General features: G+C 44.4%; 1 protein-coding gene across 1 annotated transcript in view; it reads left to right on the plus strand.

Annotated features, from left to right (window-relative positions):
• Positions 1 to 15,067, plus strand: part of EEFSEC (eukaryotic elongation factor, selenocysteine-tRNA specific) — a 251,422-nt gene that overhangs the window by 219,947 nt on the left and 16,408 nt on the right. The window contains exons 14-15 of the mRNA XM_083418565.1: positions 5,047 to 7,616; positions 7,988 to 8,580. The gene's annotated coding sequence lies outside the window, so the exon portion shown is untranslated. The remainder of the gene's footprint in view (positions 1 to 5,046; positions 7,617 to 7,987; positions 8,581 to 15,067) is intronic.

Raw genomic sequence — 15,067 nt, forward strand, 5'->3', positions numbered from 1 at the left:
CTTACTTCACTCTGACTTGCCTCTCAGATTAGTTGATGCTGCTGGTGATGTGCAGATCCTTTTGTGACACCAGCTTGAGCAAATCCACGAATGTTGAGATTTTTGGAACTGCATTTAGAGATCATATCTGATTGGGTGCTGGATATTCTTGTCTCCAAACGGTAGAGGAGGAGGGAAGCTGTGGCCCTCCAGCTCTTATTGGACTGAACTCCCCTTGACCCCCCCCCCCAATCTAGTACGGCTGGTAGTCAGGGGTTATGGGAGTTTATTTATTTATTTATAGCCCGTTTCTGAAAAGGCAGCCCAGAGCAACTTACAACATTAAACCCTTAAAGCAACCAAGGAATAAACAGCAATAAAAACCAGCAAAATTTCATTACAGCAAATTACCGGCAATGACTCATCCCAAGGCCTGGGTGAATAGGTGAGCTTTGAGAACACTTAATGGTCAGGGTCAGACCTTCTTTTACAAAGTAAGGAATTCCATAATGGGGCTGCTTGGACAGAGAACCCTGGGTAGTCTCTGCATACCCAATTTCAGGGTGATGCAATGCAAACCAAGAAACCATCCCCACCACATCTCAAAACATGGGCAGAATTATATGGAAGCAGGCATTTTGCCACTATCTATGTCCCAAGCAGGTATGGGCTTTGTTGGTGAAGGCTGTTTTACCTAGCTGCAAAATCGCTAGTCCCTAAAGTCCCGCAGTTCCTTGACAGCAGATCTGTCTTCGGGGCACTTGATGCAAGGCCTCATCTCAGCCTGCAACTTGTCGCTTGTCATTGACTCTGTGAATGCAGCCTAGCACAGTCAAACACATTCGGTTCCTGAATATTGCTGGCGAAAGAGGAGAAAATTGGAGACATTTGACTCTAGACTTTTTTGTTTTGCACAATAGTAGCAGGAGCCAGTCTAATAACAACGGTGCATAGCGTTAACATGTGACGAAAGGAGAAGGGGTTAATGTCTGTTGGTCTTGCCTCTGACTTCCACACACCCAACCAAAAGTCAAAAAAGAACCCAAATGTCTACAACGCATATGCATGTCAACGCAGTATGTTGCATGATGCAAAGTCCCTAAAGAGGCATAGAGAGCCCATGTGTCTACACATTGGGGTGCATAAGCTCTGTTCTGACCTCCAAGTGACTGTGGTGGAGGTCAGGGTGCAGGGCAGCCATGCAGTACTTCTCCCTGCATTCATTGTGTAAAAAGGGCATACGTGAGCAATGAAAAGTTGAATACCCTTTAAAAACTACCCATAGCTACTCTTAATTCACTCCAGAGTTTACCAATCATGCTCCACCACAGAGGTCATTCCAGGGGTAACTCCTGTTTTATACTTGTAACCTCTTATCTATTACATATAATCTCCCAGATGATTTTTTTTCAAAGTTGCGAAGTTCCAGGTTCAGGGCAGTGGGATGTACAGCAGGAAGCTTTTTCCTGGGCATGCAAATTATTAGTGACGTGGCATTTCCTCGCTTTGCCTGGATCCAGATGGCCATGTGTGATACAGTGGCTGCTTATAAATTCATCACAGGGTGGCATGGACAGTTATGTGCTGCTGCTGCTGCATCCTGCTCCATAACGAGGCAAGCAGATGTCACGTCCTCCATATTTCCATACAGTTGCACAGTGTTGGCCTTGAGTTATTGGGGGCCCATGGGCATGGTGCCCTCTGTGGATCCCCCTTCCTGAGTGAGCTCCCCATTTCCCCACTCACTTTCTACTAGGCTGTGTAACCTGCATCCTGGCGCCAAGAGCAGCTGGCATGGTGCAGCCCTCACCACCCTGGCATTGCTGCAGCTTACCTGTATGGGACTGCAGTGGGGCAGGATGGGGTAAGGTTGGGGCTGGGAGGATGCACTGGCAGGGGTACAGATTTGCTGCAGCAATGCACCTGCCAAACCCTGACCTTGCTGCATTCTAGCCCCATCCAGGTAAAGGGCAGTGACAACAGGTGTTGAGACGACAGCTGTGCCCCACCACACTGGCCGCTCCTCCCGGGGTCCCATTTTCCACTGGACAAAACTATATACCTGTCTCTCTCGCTATCTTCCTTCGGTAAGTCTGCTGCTGGTGCCTTTTTATCCCCTCCCACATTACGAGCCTGCTCTGGTCTGCTGCCATTTTTTGATCTGCATCGGCTGTTAGGATTAGGTGGGAATTTTATCATGGTGCTTTAAAAATCTTATTTTTAGAATTGTTTTTATATGCTTGGTTTTAGAGGATCAGGGGAGAGCGTGAATATATACAAATTAACAGCTGTCCAGTACAAAAGCTGGTATGGATCAGCCCCAAATGCTAACTGGGATTGTTACAGAATGCCTCCTTCTTAGTACTCCAAGCAACTGTACTCTAGGAAGTTAGTGCCTCTCCACTGTGTAACCTAAAAGATATTACTTTGATTAATATCCTGACTTTATAGAAATAGGTTATCATATTGAGATTATTGGGGAATTGGACCTGTGCCTGTGGCTCTGGAACATGTAAGGACATGAGAATGGGTGATGGCATGATGACAGAAGACCAATTCAGGTAGAACCAAGTGAGCAAAGGGGCATGAGGAATGCACAGGGCTTGCCCTGCCCCTTCGTAAGGACATAAAATGAGAGATAGACATTGTGAGACGGTGCAGAGGATGGTGTCCCCCAGCTGATGTGGGAATACTGGGAATTGAGCTTGGAACTTTCTGCATGCAAAGCGGATGCGTAACCACTGAGCTATGACCTTTCTTGTGATTTGCATGGGGTGGAGGTGGATGAAAGGGTGCTGGGATGGGGCTGGTGGGTATGTTCTTACTTTCCCCTTCTTGGGCTCCTTTGGAAGGATAGGCTCTAAGTTTAATTCTTATTACTATAACTAATAATACTATACACATGTGGACGGCTAGCAAGTAAGCAGCAATCAAGTGCAGTGCAATCAAAGGTGAAGCAGGCCTAGGGTAGTATTTGAAAACCTGTGAAAATCAGATGATTAAATAACTCACCTGTCAGATTTGTTTTCCCCTAACCTGAGCTAGGTAACATGGTGCCCTCCAGATACTGTTGGACTACCATTGGCCATTCTGGCTGTATATGGCGGAAGTTGGAGTACATGTGGTGGTGTCATGAGTGGATACAAGGGAGTGGAGGGAGGCACCAGCGGGGGAAGAAGACTCAGAGCCAGGGGAGTGGTGGTAGGACGATGATGTGTGGTCAGAGCGAGCAGACTGGGAGGAGGAGGTGTCAGAAGCAGAAGAGGTAGCAGGGTTTAGTGAGCAGGAAGAGACTGTGTCAGAGAGCAGTGCAGACTCCAAGGCTGAAGCAGAGGCTGAAGCGGAGGCCGACCAAGAGGCAGAGTTGAGACAGGCTGCTGAAGAATCCAGGGAGTCTTCCCCTCCTGTTTGTGGCTGCTTGGGAAAGACCCTGGAGAGGAGGAGCCTTAGAGAGCAGTGGGAAGATGGGGGCCTTCAGTCCTCTCAACTGCCTCATTGGGGCAAGACCTACTGGAAAGAGTTGCTGGAATCACTAGGACTGCACTGTTTTGGTTTCTTTAAGAGTTAACTTCACTGACACCATGCTTTTTATTGACGACCTTTGCCTCACTCCAGCTTCTGACAGTTGGGCACCATATTGGCTATCCCTACCCTAACCCTAAAACAAGGCAGCCCTGTTTAGGGAAGTTTTTAATGTTTGAAGTTTTATTCTGTTTTCAGTCCTCTGTTGGGAGCCACCCAGAGTGGTTGGGGAAACCCAGCCAGATGGGTGGGGTATAAATAATAAAATTGTTGTTGTTGTTGTTAATTGAACAGAATATTTAGGATTTGAACATTGCCTTATGCAAGGGACCTTGGGACCCTCTGGTCCTCCAAAGAGTCACAACACAACATGCACAGTGAGAATTCGCATAGCAGTTATCCACTCATTCCCCACCGCTTGGCACTTGATTTAGTTTATTGTGCAGCACTCGCCTAAAAACTAAATCCCAGTGAATTTTCCTCAGTGTTATTGCAGAAGTTATTGAGAGTGATAGATGCCTGAATGTGAACACAGGCTAGCCTAGATAAACCATATCAAGCTCGGAAGATTTCATTTCACCCAGACACTGATCAGAGGCTGTAGCTGAAATAAGGGACCTGGCCACTTAACTCCTGTCTCACCCCACAGAGGCCAATATATTAAGAGAGAGAAAAGGGTGGGCAGAGGAATTGTTGAGAAACTTGTGATATGCAAACATTATCTGTCTCTAAAATATTGGTCTGTTCCACAGCAGCTAGGATTTGGTCTCCCTGTCAATGGATTAGATGCAAGGGATCTAAAACAAAATGCTCCTACAAAGAAAAATGAAAAGCTAGCCTTTTCTTTCCCAAATGCAGGCTGAGCAACCCAGCAAATTCTTTTTTTCAGGTTAATCTACACTTTTACAACCTGATAACAGGCCGGAGCTTTCTTCTAACCACCCTTGATTGAATTTGGAAGGTTTCTTCCCAAGAGGAGAACCTGTTCGGCTTTTATTTCTGTAAACATGATTTAGTGCATACCCCACACACTTACTTCCAGTTTTGTTTTGTTCTGAATTTTGGAATTGTGTGTGTGTTGGTGTTTTTATTTATTATTAAGCTAGTGGGTTTTTTTTATATAAAAATAAAAATCAATTTCAACAGCTGGAATTAATTTTCCTGTTCCTGAGTCTTCACTCGGGCCTGTCACAGAGCAGGAGGCTTTCTATTAGCATAAACATAACTGAAAGCTCTGGTATTTGCATTAATGTACTTTTAACAAGTTGACAGGCTTCTGGCACATATTCCTGAGATCTGAGAAGCAAGGGGTGGCGAGGGGGGAAGGCTCCATTATACCTTACACTGGCTGGATTGTACGAAGCTGTCAGGTAAAAGAACCCAAAACCCTCAGGTTTCTTTTCCCACTACAGAAAATGTGGAGCAAAGTATCCACTCCTAAGCAGGTGCACAAATCTGACACTCTCTCTCTCTCTCTCTCTCTCTCTCTCTCTCTCTGTGTGTGTGTGTGTGTGTGCTTGCACACTAAAACTCCTTGCCGCAAAGCTCCTCCCCACCTGAGGAGTACTGAAGTCCTTACAACTAAGATCTTGGATGAAGGGTAGTATACAAAGTTAAATGAATGAATGAAGGAATGAATGAAGACTTGCACATTAGGCTTGCTGGAGGCACTCCTAATACAAAGTCTCTCCTTTTGTTTGCTGGTTAAAGGTGTGTGTGTGTGTGTGTGTGTGTGTGTGTGTATACATACATACTATATAGATGGATAGTATACATACTATATACGCATACATACATACATACATACATACATTCTGTGTGTGTGTGTGTGTGTGTGTGTGTATCCCTCGCAGACCACATCGCCTGGAGACAGGCAGTCAAGTCATGTATCCATAGCAGTGACCAGAGCAGGAATGTCCGCTGGGAGGAGCACAGAGAGAAGAAACGCCATGGTGCATCTGCAGCGACAGAACTGGATACCTTCATCTGCCCCAGCTGCAACAAAACATGTCTCTCCCATATCAGCCACAGCAGGTGCTGCAACCTTCCAAAAGCTTGACCTCACCCCCAAAGGCACACTCCTCCATTGTTTCCCGAGGCAGACCGTGGCCTATCTATCTATCTATCTATCCATCCAGAGAGAGGGGTGTAACTCGAGCCCCAATATATTTCAGAAGATATTGCAAGATATGGGGTTATTTAAAAATTGAGCAGCATTCTTCGGTGCATTGAAAACTGGTGGTGCTATTCAGGGCAACTTTCCAGGAGCCACATGTCAGTGGTGGGCGGGGCCAGAGGCTATAGCAGGTGGAGCAGCAAATGTAATTTTTCTCTTTGTACATTAGAGTTGCTTCTGTGCACTTACACGCCCCCTATCTTTCATCCAGAGAAGCAGGGGGCATTATCAGAGTTCAGGGACACATTCTAGCCAGGCAAAAAGGAAGGTGCAAAGCAAGGGAAGTGAGGAATGTGGGCCAGGAAGAGTCCCAAGGGTCAAACAGAGAAGCTTGGAGAACCACATTTGACCCCTGGGCCTCCCACCCCTATTTTAGACCCCCTAGGTGTGGGCAAGGCAGAATATGGTTTTGCTTTAGTAGCTTCCATAGTTTCAGCCTCATCGTTTCACCCACAAATGCAAAGATGGCAACACCTCAGGAAATGTTCCGCTTCATGTTTCCAGTCCTTCTTTGCATCTCACATTGGTGTATATGTAAGCCAGGGCTATGGTGCCTCTTTTACCTTCCACCTTCACCTTTCCCCATGCACTGCGAATCCAATCTGCAGGAACTGAGGCCCCCTCAAGCCCTGGAATTCTGTCAAAGTACCTGAACTGTAACGTGAGGCGTCCATCCTGTTGCAGCCCTGGGATCGCCGCAGTCCTGGCTCACAAATAAGGCCTGCCCATGTGTAGGCAAACACCAACAGCTGGGCTAGATAACATGCAGATTATAAAGTTACTCTGTGGTGGCCCTAAGCCAATGGAAAGAAGGCCTTAAGCTATCAGACATGAGGCTGAAGTTGGGCTTGGCAGGAATACCCGAGATCCTCCAAGTTATTTTCATAAGGTTTGTATATGTCCCCTTTTGAACAGCTTATTTGTTGAGCGCCCGACCCAAGCATATACACAGAGTATTTTCACATTAATGCCAAGAAAAATGAAGCCTGGAAAGTGCCCTTTTAATTCTGTGGAGTATAAGCAGTAACAAGGCCTTCTGCACGGCCAGACCCATTGCAATATTTGCTAATATTTCTACTGTTGTATAAACACTTGTCCAGATTTTCTCACTGCCCTGAGAAGTCTCCAATATATATTAGGCGAGGAAATACCTTACTCATTTGTTACTGTTCTGAGCTTGAGGAGAGGTACAAGTGTGTGTGAAAATGAAGAGAGCCATATTTAGGAAGAAAAATAATGATGATGAAACCTGAGAAAGGCTATTTCTTACATTAATTTAGGATCAGATGGGGAAATAGTATTATTCCCCGTGTAACAGGGCTTTATCGATAAGCACCAGCCTATGATGAAAAGTAGAGGCAAAAGCAGCCATCAATGGGAGAGAACACAGGAAATGAAATGTGAAATTTCACTGAGTAAAGTATTGATGATGCGTGAGGAGGAGGAAGCAGCAAGTCTGTACTTCTTGACAAGACTGAAGGGATTTAAAAAACAAACAAACAATGAGTTGATCCAGGATTGGGCAATCCAAGAATGGTGAAAACCCCGTAAGAATAAAATTGGAAGACAACAAAAGCCGCATTCATAGACATGGAGGGGGAACAATGGGTTCTTGATCGGTGGGGGTAGGACCTTTCCCAGACTGAGCACCACCTTCCCTTCTAGGCAACATGTCTATGGTGGGCTAGGCAATAAGCAAGTGAGGGGAGCAACAAATGTTCAATTTTTGGACAGCAGATTTATTTCTGCACACTGGTCTCTGTCCTGCATCCAAGCAAGGAAGAAGCATTGACGGAGCTCAAGGGCACATTCAAACCAGGGAAACGCAATCCAAGTGGGGCCAGTGAGGAGAGCCTTGAGGGCCAGAGAGAGAAGCCTAGAGGGCCACATTCCCCATCCCTGCTCTAGATTAAGAGCTGCAGTACTATGACAGCATACGGTAAACATAAATCAGAGGGCGGTGAAAGTGAAGCTATTGTAAAATACACAGTTCTGGAGTGTTGTGAAGTAGTATGAGAGGTCAAAAAGGTGGTAAGAACACACAGAGAGAAAAACTTACACCAAAAAACAGTTCACTTATTGGCATTCATCTGTCTCGAAAAACTATTGAGTTTATAAAGGGATTGTTACAAATAAAATAAAGTAGATGGATTTCTGCATTCTCTCAAAATGGATGGGTTTGAGGAGACCCACAGCCATGCTTACATAAGAAGAGGCTTTTTGAGCTTTTTATGTTGATTGGTTGAACATATCTAACTGCTGTATTTTAAGTAATGTTGAAAAAGATATTATCTTGAAATATGATTGCAGGGGAGGAGATACAGAATACAGCCTTTTACTTCACAGCTTGTTTTCCGTTGCTTTCAAAAGCTCCCAGATTCGCCTGCTCACTTCTTCACAAGTACAACCCAGACCCAAAAGAAAGATCAACAGGTTGTATCCAATACTAGTCCTATACAAAGTAGGCCCAATGAAGTTAACAGATGTATCTAACTTAAGCTTCATTAATTTCAGCAAGTGTGTTCTGAGAAAAGCTTTGCTTAAGGAGAAGGGGGTTAATTATAAGAAGTTTTTTTTAAGGGCAAGCTACAAATTCAGTTGGGTGGAGCCAGCCACTGATGTCATAAAGCCAGTGGCAAGAATGTTCTAGAAGTGTGCTTGGCAGGCCAAACATCAGATCTCGTTAAGCTCTCTGCCCTCTTATCTCAAGGAACCCTTTCAGTTCCCATTTACCTGCTTCCACAAACGGCAAGAACCAAGGGAGCCCTCCACCCCACCAAACCAGAAATAGGCAGGTGAAGAAAACTGACAAAGAAACGGGGAAGAGCTGTGAGCCCAAAAGTGATGAAGCAACAGTTTTTCTAATCGAACGAACTGAGGCCTTCATCCTGCAAACCCCAAGTGTGAGTGCTCCCCATTATCAACCTCAATCTGGACATGGGCATGAGGGTGGGTAGAGTTGGAGGGGAAAGTGGGTGTTGTTGCTGTAGAAACGGGGAGAAAACGATGCAGGGGAAAGGAAAGGGCCTCCGGTTTAGAGATAGTGTCTTCTGGTGCCGTGCTGATTCATGAGCTTTAATCAGATCTCTGTTTTCTTTCCCCACCCGTATCTTTTGTGGGTGTCTGTTGCTGTTTTTTAAAGACTTTATCTTTCATGTCTGAGCTGGGTTTCCCCACCTTGTTGCTCTGCTGTATTAGAAGGGGGAAAATACATATTTAAAAGCAAAGTACTCTCCTATGAAACCTGTCTTTGCTCTCTTTTCGGTAATAAGTGTCAATCTGTGCAAAATTCTCTGTCCCAACCCCAAATTAAAGTTCCACATAGAGCCTTGTTCCCACATTAACATTTTGCATTCTGTGCCCGCCCCCTTGATTCCTTCTCGTGCCACACAGCTCTGGTGGTGTTACTCAGGGCCAACAACATTCATGGTTGAAAATAACGTGCATCGTGAGGATAACTTCCTTCAGCAGGCCAACCATAGAGTTCACTACTTGATGGCTCTTTTCTGGTTCTTAGCTGGCATAGCCTCCAACATTTCTCCCGATGAAAATAGGGACATCGTAAGGAAAAGCAGGGCATTCCAGTATCAAATCTGAAACCGAGACGGCTTCTGTAAATTTGGGTCTGTCCTTGCAATATAGGGACACTTGGAGGGTCTGAACTGGCGGCTTGCCACATAAAGTTATGTGGCCTTGAAATGAGCACTTGGGCAAGTTTTGTTTGAATTCTCCTCAGGATGCAAATATCTGACCAACTCACAAAGGCCAGACGCTTGCCCTTTATGCTCCTGCAGTCTCATCTGATCAGAATAAAACTCGTATGGACGTGAGTTGGTCGGAGTTTTGTGACTCATAGCAGCCTCTGTTGACTGCCAAGCATTCCAAGTGGAAAATGGGCTCCAGTATTAAGAATTTATTTGCTGGCTGTGGGCCCCTCTCTCTGATTCTTGTCCTACAGGCACTTTTAACAATGCAGAGGAGCTGCTTGATCATTGGGAAGTTTGTGTGCTGAAGGTGCTGAGCTGTGCACAGCTCCTTTGGCTAAGCTTCTGTGTAAACATCATCTGTTGTTAATTCAGTCCAGAATTTTTGCAAACAAAATTTTCATTTCTCTTTCCCTCTCAACACAACCTCCCCTCCATCCACAAACCTATCTTTTTCTTTTTCGTCTTCTCTCTCAATTATTATTTACATTCTTAGAAGGGAAGATTTTCATATGCAAATGACAAGAGCTATTTGAACAAGGTGCAAAGATTCCCTTTATGGTATAATATTATATCCTGGCAGCATATATTGGAGGAGCTCCACAATGCTGGATGTGGACATAAGAGATGCTGACCAGTCCAATAGGTACTTCAGAAAAGAAGCAAAGTGGAAGATGAGAGAGAGGGGTGGACAGCCAGGAAGTAACACTGAGCTGATTTGGATTTAACATTGCCCACCCTTTCCCATGTTATTTCATATGTGAATGTAAGGATCCAAACCTGTGTATTGTGAATTGTGGCTTGAAGCACAGCAAGGACTATTTGGACCTCAAAATAATTGTTTATAATTTGATATCCAAAGGATAGGGTGGGTGTTTGGGTTCCAAAGATGGCATGAAAGATTCCAAATGAAGGTGTGGTTGCTGGAAAAATCAGCTTCCAAAGCTAATGTACTATTTTGTTTAGCTGGTTGGATTGTATTGGTTGGATTGGATTGTTGGTTTAACAAGATAGATTTTAAAAAAGAGTTAGCACTTCCTAGTAAAACTGCCTGAATGTGATGCAAAGACGTTTGGGTCATAATTTGGAGATGTTGAACCAAGCTGAACATAATGGGTATCTAAATCAAAAGCCTACCAGTGGGCTCATCAAACCCCCTGGTTCTGCTGCATGCAAACCAGGTGGTGGTGGGTTGTCAAGGCCAAACTGGAGGACTCTCAGGAAGAACTGATGGATCACAGGTTGTATAGTGCCTGAGCTAAGCCATAACCTTTCTCTTTCCTTGATGTGCTTGGTTTCTAAAGCCAGAAAATGTATATGTGTGGGGGTGGGGAGCAGTCAAACCTAATCATACACCAGTATAGCCTGAACTAGCACACCATAGCAAGAGTTGCACCATGTGATTCTGTGGATCATGTTTCTTAGCTCTTAGAGAAGGTCCTGAGGAACAGGACTCTTAATAAGAAAAAAATAAAAAAATAAAACTTGCAAGATTTAGGAAATAACAAGCAGAATGACCGTGAGATCACATTGCCGTGTCCATCTTCTCTTCTAGAAGGGCTTTAACATCCCTTATCAAGATATGTCAGAATTTGGACTGCAGGTTCTCCAGGGTAGGATAGAACTTATTTCTAATCAGTGCACAGCGCATAACTATGGTACCCTCTAATTAGTAAAGCACTTATCTCCTTAAGCCAAATGAAATACAGCAAGCACCAGCTCTATTGGGGTTATACCATTGTGCTGCATTCCGTTATGTGTGTGAATCAGGCCAGAGTGACCTGTTGCGATGCGAGGGTTTCTGCTTGTTTTTGCACTGGAGGTCTCCTGGAGCAGGCTTCAAGGTACAGAACAGGCTATAGCTTTTCAGTGACAAACTGCTCCCCAAGAAACTTAAGTGGCAGAACATTCAGGGCGGTCTGAAGAGTGTAGCTCTTCACACAACCCAATACTAATGAGTGGAGTTCACGACCACAAGGTGTGATGATGGTCACCAGTTAAATGACTAGATGGTTAGGGAAATTTGCAGAAGATAGGTCTGGCGATGACCATGATGGCTATATGGAATCTCCATGAACAGAGGCAGCATGATACTGAATTCCCATTGCAGGTGGGAAGGTGGGGAACAACAGTGAAGGACAGCTATTTATTACCTTCATGCTCTGCTCAAAGACTTCCTGATAGTATCCCTACTATGGGAAGTGGGATGCTGGGCTTGATGGAAATCTGAACTGGCAAAGTTGTCCCTAGTTTCTTATCCATTTAGTGCAACAGAAGCATTAGGACAGAGGCAGCCAACCTGTTGTTGAGTTCCAAGTCCCATCATATCAGGCCATAGACCACATTGGCTGGAGATGATAGGAGCTGGAGCCTAACAGGTTAGCCACCCATGATTTAGGAGGTGGGACTTTCATTAGGCATTGACCTGCAATGGATGATATCCAGTGTTTGCTTGAAGGAGTGTTGTATCCTTGCTTTGTAGGACTGGCTGTGCACCTACGATCTGGAGCATCTCAGCACACCAAAGGGCCAGTTTCGCACATGAGCCTTCATGAGGGATCTTGCTACAGCTGGCTTTGCAAGGAAAATAGAAACCTTTCACGGGTCAGAATGCTCATTTGCATCACAAATGCCTGCCCCCCCCCCTTATGCACAGTTAGGTGGCATTGGCATAAATAGGAGGAGTTGGGCACAAAATCAGTTTAAGCCTAATGTGTGAAAGGCTTGAAGTGCACACAATTCAGGATAGACAATTATGTTTCATTCTGGATTGTTTTATTTGGTATTTTAATGTGTTGCTAAACACTTTGAAATTTTTTTCTTAAAAATATAAAGCAGTATAGAAATGAAATGAATAGTAAAAATTAAATTAAATTGAAAAGTTGATGATTATAATATATAGATGGAGTCATATAGAATGGGGATTGGCCCAGAGAGCACTAGCTGATTTGTTCATTGCATTGAAACCAGAAGTCAGAGTGATCCAGAAATTCAGCAAATGTTCCAGAACCTGTTACTTGTTCCAGTTGTTGCAAAGTAATTTTTCCAAGATTGGTTGTGTGCTTTCCCAGACGTACAAAACAATACCACTGGGCAAATGACACTGTGACCAGATAGCTCAGGATGTGGCCGGTTTGAGCTGCGTACACGAAAAAATGATGCAGAGGGGGGCCTCAGAAATAATTAGTTGGCGCTAATCAGTATGACAGGCCTGGGCTGTTTTTTTTAACATCATATGGAAGATAAGTCTCTGATGCCTGATTCTGTTCAGTTCTCTTCGAGGCTGTGATAAGAAGGTGGTTGCTTTGTCAGGGTTACTCACTCTCTTCTGAGCAGTTTACTCAGCCCTGAGCTCGTTTAGATAAGACAAACATCTAAGCGCCATTTCCGGAGATCCACGCCATGCTTTGCACTCCGGCAATGCTTAAACCTTGTGGTTGGTTACCAGAGACTGAAGCCAGTGATCTCGAAAACAGTCTTTTAAAGGCTCTGCTGTAACCCTTTCTGAATCTATATAAAAATCCTCCCTTCCAGAGAATCCCACCACCTCCGGTTCAGAGGAGCAGAAACAATTAGTGCCTGCTTTAATGTGCCTTGCATTACTGGTTCCCTGCCTCAAACACTTACACAGACTTTCTTCGGGGCAGTGAGGGGTCTAGCAAAACACTGTGCGTCATGCAGGAATCTTCCTCTTATTCTGTTTTATCCAGATCAGTGCAGAACCTAAGAACATGAGTTTGTGACATTGCTGATACAGATACCATAAAAAACATCTAAAAATAGTTTAAAGAACAGTGCAAATTAAGCATCTAAGGCAGAGAGCTTTCCATCCAGCCGGAAAATCCACTTTAATTGCCTAAGCCTAAGGTTCTGGTATGTGCTTGAATCCTTCCTGGAAAATGGCGACTGTCTGAGGGCACCCTAAGACTTAAGGAGGAGGAAGCTGACAGGCAGAGCCACCCTCTGGACTGGTTGTAAGATAGAGGGCAGGCAGGTGGGGCAGGTGGCTGATGTGGGCAGGCTGAGACCCCAATGGGCCTCCACTAAGTTCCACCATGACAGGGAGCGTTAGCACTTGCCTAGGTGCTGAAGAACGAATCTCTCTCTCTCTCTCTCTCTCTCTCTCTCTCTCTCTCTCTCTCTCTCGTCAAAGTCAGGTTGACCTAGCTGCTGCATTGCACCCACTCTCGCACAGAGCATCCACTGCCTCCGTCTCACATGAGGGAGCTGCAGTCAAATATTAAAAAGGCAGCAGGAGCATTAAATTATTCGCCAACAGAACACTGTCATCCCTCCCATAAAACTATTTTGACCTGTAGTTTTCTGTGGAGTCTATTGCTCTTAAATGTGCAATGAGAAAGGAAATTAAAAATTAATCTTTATTTCCATCTCAGCAGAAAAACCTTAATTCTCTGCATTGAAATTATACTCATAGTCCAGGACAATAAATTATAGTTTTAATTGCAGCTAGTCACGGCCAATCAAACTGGCAACCCCCACCCCTGCCTGCCTTCTCTTTCTAGATTTCACTCCTCTGTCCTAAAAAAATTCATGTAGTGATGGAGAGAGAGAAATACAAAAACCTAAGAAACCAGGACACCTGGCTTCAAAAGTAACTTTTTTTTTTAATCCTCTTTCCCTCCTTGTCCCCCACCCCACCCCCAGGAAATTAGTCTGAGAGCTACAGGTCACAAGTTGCTCACAGTTTATTCAGTGTTGCATGCAGATATAACATATATAGGTACTACTAAAGCACAATTTAGTGTGATGTTCTGAACTCTGCTCTCAGAGAGTGGATATTGGGAGACATCAACAAGTCCTTCTTCAGCAGCTTTCCAGCAGATAAGTGACCTAACCTCAGTGCAAACAAACCATCATTTCCCCATCCACTTTAAACTATAGTTTCATACTTGTAACAAATACTTAACCATGGTTTCAATAGCTAGATTAACCATGGTTAATGAAAACATTATAGCTGCGTAAGACCTTAGCATGGCCATTTAGATTGGTGTCAAATCTTGGATTCAGTTTTTGCTTTTTATGATAGTGGTTGATGTTGTCTCTTCTAGGCTGTGTTGATTCTGGCATTTTGTGTGTGTTCCCCATCTTTACAGGCTCTTGCATATGCACAGCTCACAGGCAGATCCAGGGAAAGTCTCTTGTGTATTTTGTCCCACATATTATGGAGATTTCCTCTCCTTACTCCCCACTTCTCTCTCTCTCTCTCTCTCCCACCCACCCTCTCTTTTCCCCCATATCAATCATTCCCCACCTTGAAAGCTTCCTTGGTTAACTGCTTATTTCAAAATCATTATTAATGAATTTGCTCAGGGATTTTGGAATTTAATTAGCCTCTTTTGAACCGCTCTCTTACCGTGTTTGACTAGAGAAACAGAAAATCCCTCCATGACTTGTTTGCTTTCCTCCTCCTTTTTATTCTCCGTCTAGAGGTGCAAAAATATAACCAGGGAGGGTGGGCTGTGTATGTGTGTATGTGTCATTGGTTGCTTGGAGCAGTTCATTTGGTTCAGTTTGGTGTTGCTTTTCAGGATATAAATTAGAAGGATCCCTGGAAGCAAGCTACTTGCTTTCTGAGATGAAGAGGCAAGATAACATTGCTTTTGGTAGAAGGCACAGAAACCTCATTTTGCACAGCTATATAGCATTTGTCAAGCTGATGACATGT

Source organism: Podarcis tiliguerta, assembly GCF_965153285.1.
Source record: "Podarcis tiliguerta genome assembly, chromosome: 2".
NCBI classification, from domain to species: domain Eukaryota; kingdom Metazoa; phylum Chordata; class Lepidosauria; order Squamata; family Lacertidae; genus Podarcis; species Podarcis tiliguerta.